The sequence below is a fragment of the Arachis hypogaea genome, chromosome 5 (genome assembly GCF_003086295.3).
Source record: "Arachis hypogaea cultivar Tifrunner chromosome 5, arahy.Tifrunner.gnm2.J5K5, whole genome shotgun sequence".
In the NCBI taxonomy this organism is placed as follows: Eukaryota; Viridiplantae; Streptophyta; class Magnoliopsida; order Fabales; family Fabaceae; genus Arachis; species Arachis hypogaea.
Window position 1 is genome coordinate 78,643,130 of NC_092040.1, and position 12,070 is coordinate 78,655,199.

A 12,070-nucleotide genomic window follows, 5' to 3' on the forward strand; every position below is an offset into this window, starting at 1 on the left:
AAAAAAAAATAATGTTTTCCATAACCAATAATAAATCATACTTCCCTGCAATTCCTTGAGAAGACAACCCGAGGTTTGAATACTTCAGTTAATTATTTTTATTGGGTTTGTTACTTGTGACAACCAAATTTTTGTAAGAAAGGATTTTCTGTTGGTTTAGAAGTTATACTTACAACACAATCATATTTTTATTTCTTTACCAATAGGAAATCCGTTCTTCAAAATGGTGCCATTGCCGGGGAATTGCAAACGTGTGCCTTATTATTGGTTATTGTAAATATTTTTTCTTTTACTTGTTTATTTTTGTTTTCCCTTCTTATTTCTGATAGCTACTATGAGTTCTCACCCCTCTCGCTTTGAGTTTGGTTCTAATTTTGTTGAAAGGAATGGAAGCAATAACAAGACTATGCATCACGGTTAAAGCAATCAAAGATGGATGGAACCAAAAGGATTTGATCAACCCTTTAAGCAACAAAACCCTCCTAGATATCATGGACAAGGACCATTCTATAATGCATACCAAGCCGATAGATATGGTGGACCCCCTTGTAGCTACCGACAAGCCCCACCCTATGCTTAGAGACCATCCTCCCAACATAGCTTCGAACCACCACACTCACAAGCTTCTTTTCACCATTCGCCACCGTATGATCCTTATCCGCCCCAATGCCAATCCAATTACTCCCAAGAAACACCACTCCCCTATGCACTATGTCCATATCCATCAAGCCAAGAATCACATGTTCGCTTCGACGAATCAGTAAACCAATTTCATGCAACCCTTTATCAAATGGAGCAAGCAATAAATCAACTATCTTCCAGATGTTCGGACACTCGACAAACTCCCATGGCCTCATGTGAAAAATCTAATGAAGAACATAGCATGAAGGAGACATTAGAAACTCCAGTGGACAGCATAGAGCATAACTTCGTACTATAACAAGTAGAGGAAGCTATCATTATAGAAGAAGAATAGTTGGTTGAAGATTTAGGAGATGCTAAACCTCCGCAAGAATCCAGAGTTGTGGAGAATTCTATCAAAGACGTTACAATTGATGCTAAGGAGGATAGTGCACAACCCCCAAAGCAAGTATCTTATGAAGAACTGGACGGAATAACCTAAGATGCAAGTTTCCTTGATGATGATAATCATAAGTTAAGTCCTCTTAGTAATGAACTAGCATTCCCAAGTAAATTCTGTGAGATAGAAGAATCTTTCCCAAGTGAATACGAAGATGATGCATAGGTCGACTTTTCTCAACCTCCCAATTATGACTCAAGTGATGAGGAAGATATCAAAGACTTTGATCAAGACATGGTTGAAATTGAAGAAATTAGCAAAGAAGTGGAGGAATTCACTGAAGACCACAAGGGAGTAGAGCTTGCAGAGCCACTGGAAACACCTATCCTAAGGCCATTACCACCCAACACAAACTTTAAGTGGGTAAAATCCTTAGATTTTATTTTTACTTTTCCGCTTGAATATGGTTTACTTGAAATAGATGGCCAGCTTAGAGCTCTATGCGGCTTTAAGAGTAAAAGGGAAATGACTCGCACTCAGAGCTGGTATGCAAGATTCAATGAGGTTTCACACTTCAATTTGAGGTGCAAGGATTGGTGTCAAGCTCAATTGAAAGGATCTCGGAAGCTGTTTGGTCACTACAGTGAGAATTCAAATTACTTATCATCCGGCTGGAAAAATGCAAATCAAGATGAAAACGGGTGTAAAAGCAAAGTTTGGGTTCCTAGAATCTATTCCGACATTCAACACCCCGGGAACCTGGAAACTTGTTCGAAACTGCTCAAAGGCTTTACGTGCCTTGTTTGGGACCCCGTAGGATGCTGGCATTCCAAACACTGGTGGAGATTTCTGGATGAATTCAAGCACAAGCCACCATGACAGAACGCTCATCAAATGTCCAACTTAAGGACTTTAACTAAAAGTGCTAGGTAGAAGACAACCCACCATGGTATTATCTTTTCTTTCCCATTTTAGTCTGTTTTTGAATTTTGATTGAACCTGGAATTGTGCATAACATTCATTGCATCAACATCTACATATTGTATTCTGCATTTTTCATAAAAAAAGGGATTAAGGCATGCGACGCGCAAGCGTCGTTGACGCGCTCGCATCATAGTGCCTTCGCAACAATGAAGAAAAAAACAGAGAGTTACGCAGAAGTGTGGCTAGAGGCATGCCATAGGCACAAACTGGCCCACGCGAACGCGTTACTGACACGTCCGCGCAATTTGTAAAACCCAGCCCCCATGCGTTCGCGCCACCCACGCTTATGCGTGGCCTACAAAATCGGCGTAGAAATATGTTTAGACAGAACGTTGTGCTGGAATGTTGCTGGAATAGTGCTGAAAGCACCAACCAACCCACGCGACCACGTGCCCCACGCATCCGCGTCACATGAGCCCAGCTGATGAGCGGATATTTTATACGCTTTTTTGGGGTAATTTCATATAGATTTTTAGCATGTTTTAATTAGTTTTTAATAGAATTTTATTAGTTTTTAAGCAAAAATCACATTTCTGGACTTTACTATGAGTTTGTGTGTTTTCCTATGATTTCAAGTATTTTCTGGCTGAAATTGAGGGAGCTAAGCAAAAATCTGATTTAGGCTGAAAAAGGACTGCTGATGTTGTTGGATTCTGACCTCCCTGCACTCGGAATGGATTTTCTGGAGCTACAGGAGTCCAGTTGGCGCGCTTTCAATTGGGTTGGAAAGTAGACATCTAAGGATTTCCAGCAATATATAATAGTTCATACTTTGCATAAAAATAGATAACGTAAACTGGCGTTCAACGTCAGTTCCATGTTATAGTCTGGTGTCCAGCGCCAGAAACAAGTTACAAGTTGGAGTTCAACGCCAAAAACACGTTACAACTTGGCGTTCAACTCCAGAAATAGCCCACGCACGTGAGAAGCTTAAGTCTCAGCCCCATCACACACTAAGTGGGCCCCAGAAGTGGATTTCTGCACTATCCATCTTAGTTTACTCATTTTCTGTAAACCTAGGTTACTAGTTTAGTATTTAAACAACTTTTAGAGACTTATTTTGTATCTCATGACATTTTTAGATCTGAATTTTATACTCTTTGATGGCATGAGTCTCTAAACTCCATTGTTGGTGGTGAGGAGCTCTGCAGCATCTCAATGAATTAATGCAATTATTTCTGTTTTTTCCATTCAATCATGCGTGTTCCTATCTAAGATGTTCATTCGCGCTTAACTATGGAGAAGGTGGTGATCTGTGACACTCATCACCTTCCTCAATCCATGAACGTGTGTCTGACAACCACCTCCGTTCTACATCAGATTGAATGAGTATCTCTTAGATTCCTTAATCAAAATCTTCATGGTATAAGCTAGAATTGATGGTGGCATTCATGAATATCCGGAAAGTCTAAACCTTGTCTGTGGTATTCCGAGTAGGATTTTGGGATTGGATGACTGTGACGAGCTTCAAACTCGCGAGTGTTGGGCATGATGACAAACCCAAAATAATCAATGGATTCTATTCCGACATGATCGAGAACCAACAGCTGATTAGTCGTGCTGTGACAGAGCATTTGGACCATTTTCACTGAGAGGATGGGAAGTAGCCATTGACAACGGTGACACCCTACATAGAGCTTGCCATGGAAGGAACTTTGCACTTTTGCATGAGAGGAAACATTATGTTACAAGAATTCAGAAGACAAAGCATCTCCAAAACTCCAACATATTCTCCATTATTGCACAACAAGTAATTTTTTCACGCTATTTTATTTTTTTAGTAATTCAAATTGATAATTATAATTGATCTCCTGACTAAGAATAATAAAATAACCATAGCTTGCTTCAAGCCAACAATCTCCGTGGGATCGACCCTTACTCAAGTAAGGTATTACTTGGACGACCCAGTGCACTTGCTGGTTAGTTGTGCGGATTGCAAAAGTGTGATTGCAATTTCGTGCACCAAGTTTTTGGTGCCGTTGCCGGGGATTGTTCGAGTTTGAACAACTAAAGGTTTATTTTGTTGCTTAGATTAGGAATAGTTTATTTTTTGTTGCTATATAGTCATTAAATTCTGAGTCCTTTATTTCCTTTTCAAAAATTTTTCAAAAATATTATTTTTCTTAATCAATTTTTAATTTTTTTCGTGAGTTTAGTGTGTTGTTCTAAGTTTGGTGTGAATTGCATATTTTATATTTTTCTTTTAAATTTTCGAAGTTGTGTTCTTTGATCTTCAAGTTGTTCTTGTTTATTTTTCTTGTTTGATCTTTAGTTTTTCTTGCTCTGTGTCTTTTCTTGTTTTTCTTGTGCTATTCCAAAGCATTAGTCTTCCAAAAGGAATATACCTCTTCAAAACAAGTGTTACCTTTACTGCCCAATTGGCTAAAGCGTTGGTCTATACTCTTGGTAATTGGGTATCTCCTTTTAAAAATCTTTTTCAAAAATAAGTTTTCTTTGATTGAATCTTGTACTAAACTTTAAGTTTGGTGTTTTCTTGTTAATCTTTTTATAATTTTTGAAAATTTTATTGAAGTTTTCTAAAAATTTTAAGTTTGGTGTTCTTTCTTTTGTTCTTGTTGTTCTTGTGAATCTTCAAGTGTTCTTGAGTCTTTCTTGTGTTTTGATCTTAAAATTTTTAAGTTTGGTGTTCCTTGGTGTTTTCCCTCCAAAATATTCGAAAACAAGGAGCATTAGATCTAAAAATTTTAAGTCTTGTGTCTTTTGTGTATTTTTCTCTTTCATCATAAAATTTAAAATTCAAAAAAATTTATCTTTTCTAACTATTTTCAAGCTATATTTTCAAAATTTTTTTATAAAAATTCAGATTTCAATTTCAAAATTTTTCAAATCTTATCCTTTTAAGTTTTTTAAAAAAATATATTATTATATCTTTTTCGAAAATATCCTAAGCATTTTCTCTCTCCTCATTTTTTTTGAAAATCTTCATAAAATATTTTCAAATTCTTTTTAATTTTTTTTATTTTAATTTTCTTATTTTATCTTATTTTTATTTTGGTCTTTATTTTATTTTATTTTATTTCAAAAATCATTTTTATTTATTTATAAAATAAAAATTTAAATCCACATTATCCCCTTTACTCCAACATGGACATAAGTGGAAATGAACAGTCCAGAAGGACTCTGGGGTCATATGCTAACCCCACTACTGCTTCATATGGGAGTAGTATATGTATACCCTCCATTGGAGTTAGCAGTTTTGAGTTGAATCCTCAACTCATTATCATGGTGCAGCAAAGTTGCCAATATTCTGGTCTTCCACAAGAAGAACCTACAGAGTTTCTGGCACAGTTTTTACAAATTGCTGACACAGTACATGAAAAGGAGGTAGATCAGGATGTCTACAGGCTATTACTGTTCCCATTTGCTGTAAAAGACCAAGCTAAGAGGTGGTTAAATAACCAACCTAAGGACAGCATAAAGACATGGAAACAGCTATCAGAAAAATTCCTAAATCACTATTTTCCTCCGAAACGGATGACACAGCTAAGGTTGAGCATCCAAGACTTCAAACAAGGAGATAATGAATCTCTCTATGATGCCTGGGAGAGATACAGAGAGATGCTAAGAAAATGCCCCTCTGAAATGTTTTCAGAGTGGGTGCAGTTAGACATCTTCTACTATGGACTTACAGAAAGAGTTCAAATCTCTAGACCACTCAGCTGGTGGATCTATATACATGAGAAAGACAATAGAAGAAGCTCAAGAGCTCATTGATACAGTTTCCAGAAATCAGCATCTATACCTAAGCAGTGAACCTTTCATGAAAGAAGAGGCTAAAACAATAACTGCTGAAATGAGTCCTGCAGAACAAGTTACAAAATTCAATCAGGAATTGGATTTTCTAACAAAACAGTTGGCCAAATTCAAAGAGATATTACAAGAAACAAGAATAGATAATATGAATATGGAAGTGCAATTGAAGCAAACAGAACAGCAATTATCAAAACAAATAATAGAAGAGTGCCAAGCAGTTCAATTAAGAAGTGGGAAAACATTAAATACCTCACTTCAAGGTAGCAGGAAGACAAGGAATGAGCAAACTACCCAAAATCCATCTGAGGACAGTAAGAGCCCAGAGAGGAATAATTCTGGTGCTCAAATGCTGGAAAATTGGTGGAAAGATGGCGTTGAACGCCCAAACCATGCTCAGTCCTGGCGTTCAACGCCAGAAACAAGCAATGATTTGGCATTGAACGCCCAAAGGGAGCACAGTTCTGGCGTTTAGACGCCAGAAACAAGTAAGGATTTGGCGTCTGGTGCCAGTTTGGGCGTTTAACTCCCATTTGGGTGCCAGTTCCAGCGTTTAACGCTGGGATTTCTTGAGGTGACTTTGAACGCCGGTTTGGGCCATCAAATCTTGGGCAAAGTATGGACTATCATATATTGCTGGAAAGCCCAGGATGTCTACTTTCCAACGCCGTTGAGAGCGCGCCAATTGGGCTTCTGTAGCTCCAGAAAATCCACTTCGAGTGCAGGGAGGTCAGAATCCAACAGCATCTGCAGTCCTTTTTGGTCTCCGAATCAGATTTTTGCTCAGGTCCCTCAATTTCAGCCAGAAAATACCTGAAATCACAGAAAAACACACAAACTCATAGTAAAGTCCAGAAAAGTGAATTTTAACTAAAAACTAATAAAAATATACTAAAAACTAACTAGATCATAACAAAAACATACTAAAAACAATGCCAAAAAGTATACAAATTATCCGCTCATCACAACACCAAACTTAAATTGTTGCTTGTCCCCAAGCAACTAAAAATCAAACAAGATAAAAAGAAGAGAATATGCAATGAATTCCAAAAACATCTGTGAAGATCAGTATTAATTAGATGAGCGGGGCTTTTAACTTTTTGCCTCTGAATAGTTTTGGCATCTCACTCTATCCTTTGAAATTCAGAATGATTGGCTTCTTTAGGAACTCAGAGTCCAGATAGTGTTAATGATTCTCTTAGTAAAGTATGATGATTCTTGAACATAGCTATTTATTGAGTCTTGGCTGTGGCCCAAAGCACTCTGTCTTCCAGTATTACCACCGGATACATACATGCCACAGACACATAATTGGGTGAACCTTTTCAGATTGTGACTCAGCTTTGCTAAAGTCCCCAATTAGAGGTGTCCAGGGTTCTTAAGCACACTCTTATTGCCTTGGATCACAATTTTTATTTTTCTTTTCTCTCTCTTTTTTTCGTTTTTCTTTTCTTTTTCTCTTTTTTTTCGAATTTTTTTTTTTGAATAGCTTTTTCTTGCTTCAAGAATCATTTTAATGATTTTTCAGATCCTCAGTAACATGTCTCCTTTTTCATCATTCTTTCAAGAGCCAACATTCATGAACCACAAATTCAAGATACATATGCACTGTTTAAGCATACATTCAGAGAACAAAAATATTGCCACCACATCAAAATAATTAAACTGTTATAAAATTCAAAATTCATGCAATTCTTCCTTTTTCAATTAAACACATTTTTATTTAAGAACGGTGATGGATTCATAGGACATTCATAACTTTAAGGCATAGACACTAAGACACTAATGATCACAAGACACAAACATGGATAAACATAAGCATAGAATTCGAAAAACAGAAGAACAAATAACAAGGAAATCAAAGAACGGGTCCACCTTAGTGATGGCGGCTCTTTCTTGCTCTTGAAGATCCTATGGAGTGCTTGAGCTCCTCAATGTCTCTTCCTTGTCTTTGTTGCTCCTCCCTCATGATTCTTTGATCTTCTCTAATCTCATGAAGGATGATGGAGTGTTCTTGGTGCTCCACCCTTAGTTGTCCCATGTTGGAACTCAACTCTCCTAGGGAGGTATTTAGTTGCTCCCAATAGTTTTGTGGAGGAAAGTGCATCCCTTGAGGAATCTCAGGGATTTCATGATGAGTGGGATCTCTTGTGTGCTCCATCCTCTTCTTAGTGATGGGCTTGTCTTCCTCAATGGGGGTGTCTCCCTCTATCTCAACTCCAACTGAATAACAGAGGTGACAAATGAGATGAGGGAAGGCTAACCTTGCCAAGGTAGAGGACTTGTCCGCCACCTTATAGAGTTCTTGGGCTATAACCTCATGAACCTCTATTTCTTCTCCAATCATGATGCTATGGATCATGATAGCCCGGTTTATGGTAACTTCGGACCGGTTGCTAGTGGGAATAATTGAGCGTTGTATGAACTCTAACCATCCTCTAGCCACGGGCTTGAGGTCATGCCTTCTCAATTGGACCGGCTTTCCCCTTGAATCTTACTTCCATTGTGCGCCCTCTTCACATATGACTGTGAGGACTTGGTCCAACCTTTGATCAAAGTTGACCCTTCTTGTGTAAGGATGTTCATCTCCTTGCATCATGGGCAAGTTGAACGCCACCCTCACACTCTCCGGACTAAAATCCAAGTATTTCCCCCGAACCATAGTAAGATAATTCTTTGGATTCGGGTTCACACTTTGGTCATGGTTCTTGGTGATCCATGCATTTGCATAGAACTCTTGAACCATCAAGATTCCGACTTGTTGAATGGGGTTGGTAAGAACTTCCCAACCTCTTCTTCGGATCTCATGTCGGATCTCCGGATATTCACCCTTTTTGAGTGAAAAGGGGACCTCGGGGATCACCTTCTTCAAGGCCACAACTTCATAGAAGTGGTCTTGATGCACCCTTGAGATGAACCTATCCATCTCTCATGACTCGGAGGTGGAAGCTTTTGCCTTCCCTTTCCTCTTTCTAGAGGTTTCTCCGGCCTTGGATGCCATAAATGGTTATGGAAAAACAAAAAGCAATGCTTTTACCACACCAAACTTAAAATGTTTGCTCGTCCTCGAGCAAAAGAAGAAAGAAGAGAGTAGAAGAAGAAAAAGAAATGAGGAAGAGGGAGATGGTGGTGTGTTCGGCCAAAGAGGGGGAGAAGTGGTGTTTAGGTTGTGTGAAAATGAAGGGTTGAAGAAGGGTATATATAGGAGAGAGGGGGGGTAATGGTTCGGCCATTATGGGTGGGTTTGGGAGGGAAAGTGGTTTGAATTTGAAGGGTGAGGTTGGTGGGGATTTATGAAGGATGGATGTGAGTGGTGAAGAGAAAGATGAGATTTGATAGGTGAAGGGTTTTTGGGGAAGAGGTGTTGAGGTGATTGGTGAATGGGGGAAGAAGAGAGAGAGTGGTGGTGGGATCCTGTGGGGTCCACAGATCCTGTGGTGTCAAGGAAAAGTCATCCCTGCACCAAATGGCATCAAAATTCACGTTTTGAGCCAATTCTGGCGTTAAACGCCGGGCTGGTGCCCATTCCTGGCGTTTAACGCCAGGTTCTTGCCCTTTCCTGGCGTTTAACGCCAGTCTGGTGCCCCTTTCTGGCGTTAAACGCCCAGAATGGTGCCAGACTGGGCGTTAAACGCCCAACTGCTAGGCTTACTGGCGTTTAAACGCCAGCAGCATCTTCCTCCAGGGTGTGCTGTTTTTCTTCCTGTTTTTCATTCTGTTTTTGCTTTTTCAATTAATTTTGTGACTTCTCATGATCATCAACCTACAAAAGAGATAAAATAACAAAAGAAAATAATTAAATATAAAACATTGGGTTGCCTCCCAACAAGCGCTTCTTTATTGTCACTAGCTTGACAGAGGACTCTCATGGAGCCTCAGAAATGCTCAGAACCGTGTTGGAACCTCCCAACACCAAACTTAGAGTTTGAATGTGGGGGTTCAACACCAAACTTAGAGTTTGGTTGTGGCCTCCCAACACCAAACCTAGAGTTTGACTGTGGGGGCTCTGTTTGGCTCTGTTTTGAGAGAAGCTCTTCATGCTTCCTCTCCATGATGACGGAGGGATATCCTTGGGCCTTAAACACCAAGGATTCTTCATTCACTTGAATGATCAACTCTCCTCTATCAACATCAATCACAGCCTTTGCTGTGGCTAGGAAGGGTCTGCCAAGGATGATGGATTCATCCATGCTCTTCCCAGTCTCTAGGACTATGAAATTAGTAGGGATGTAATGGTCTTCAACTTTAACAAGAACATCCTCTACAAGTCCATAGGCTTGTTTTCTTGAGTTGTCTGCCATCTCTAGTGAGATTTTTGCAGCTTGCACCTCAAAGATCCCTAATTTCTCCATTACAGAGAGGGGCATGAGGTTTACACTTGACCCTAAGTCACACAAGGCCTTCTTGAAGGTCATGGTGCCTATGGTACAAGGTATAGAAAACTTCCCAGGATCCTTCCTCTTTTGAGGTAGTTTCTGCCTAGACAAGTCATTCAGTTCTTTGGTGAGCAAAGGGGATTCATTCTCCCAAGTCTCATTTCCAAATAACTTGTCATTCAGCTTCATGATTGCTCCAAGGTATTTAGCAACTTGCTCCTCAGTGACATACTCATCCTCTTCAGAGGAAGAATACTCATCAGAGCTCATGAATGGCAGAAGTAAGTCCAATGGAATCTCTATGGTCTCATTTTGAGCCTCAGATTCCCATGGTTCCTCATTAGGGAACTCATTGGAGGCTAGTGGACGCCCAGTGAGGCCTTCCTCAGTGGCGTTCACTGCCTCCTCTTCCTCCCAAAATTCGGCCATGTTGATGGCCTTGCACTCTCCTTTTGGATTTTCTTCTGTATTGCTTGGAAGAGTACTTGGAGGGAGTTCAGTAATTTTCTTGCTCAGCTGACCCACTTGTCCTTCCAGATTCTTGATGGAAGACCTTGTTTCAGTCATGAAACTTTGAGTGGTCTTGATTAGATCAGAGACCATGGTTGCTAAATCAGAAGTATTCTGCTTAGAACTCTCTGTCTGTTGCTGAGAAGATGATGGAAAAGGCTTGCTATTGCTAAACCTGTTTCTTCCACCATTATTATTATTTAAACCTTGTTGAGGTCTCTGTTGATCCTTCCATGAAAGATTTGGATGATTCCTCCATGAAGGATTATAGGTGTTTCCATAGGGTTCTCCCATGTAATTCACCTCTTCCATTGAAGGGTTCTCAGGATCATAAGCTTCTTCCTCAGATGAAGCTTCCTTAGTACTGCTTGGTGCATTTTGCATTCCAGACAGACTTTGAGAAATCATATTGACTTGTTGAGTCAATATTTTGTTCTGAGCCAATATGGCATTCAGAGTATCAATCTCAAGAACTCCTTTCTTCTGACTAGTCCCATTGTTCACAGGATTTCTTTCAGAAGTGTACATGAATTGGTTATTTGCAACCATTTCAATCAGTTCTTGAGCTTCAGTAGGCGTCTTCTTCAGATGAAGAGATCCTCCAGAAGAGCTATCCAAAGACATCTTGGACAGTTCAGAGAGACCATCATAGAAAATACCTATGATACTCCATTCAGAAAGCATGTCAGAGGGACACTTTCTGATTAATTGTTTGTATCTTTCCCAAGCTTCATAGAGGGATTCTCCTTCCTTCTGTCTGAAGGTTTGGACTTCCACTCTAAGCTTACTCAATTTTTGAGGTGGAAAGAACTTTGCCAAGAAGGCATTGACTAGCTTTTCCCAAGAGTCCAGGCATTCTTTAGGTTGAGAGTCCAACCATGTTCTAGCTCTGTCTCTTACAGCAAAAGGGAATAGCATTAGTCTGTAGACCTCAGGGTCAACCCCATTAGTCTTGACAGTGTCACAGATTTGCAAGAACTCAGCTAAAAACTGATGAGGATCTTCCAATGGAAGTCCATGGAACTTGCAATTCTGTTGCATTAGAGAAACTAATTGAGGCTTAAGCTCAAAGTTGTTTGCTCCAATGGCAGGGATAGAGATGCTTCTCCCATAGAAATCGGGAGTAGGTGCAGTGAAGTCACCCAGCACCTTCCTTGCATTGTTGGCATTGTTGTTGTTTTCGGCTGCCATTTGTTCTTCTTCTTTAAAGAGTTCGTTCAGGTGCTCTAAAGAGAATTGTGCTTTGGCTTCTCTTAGCTTTCTCTTCAATGTCCTTTCAGGTTCAGGATCAGCCTCAACAAGAATGCCTTTGTCTTTGCTCCTGCTCATAAGAAAGATAAGGGAACAAGAAAATGTGGAATCCTCTATGTCACAGTATAGAGATCCCTTTAGGTGTCAGAGGAAAAGA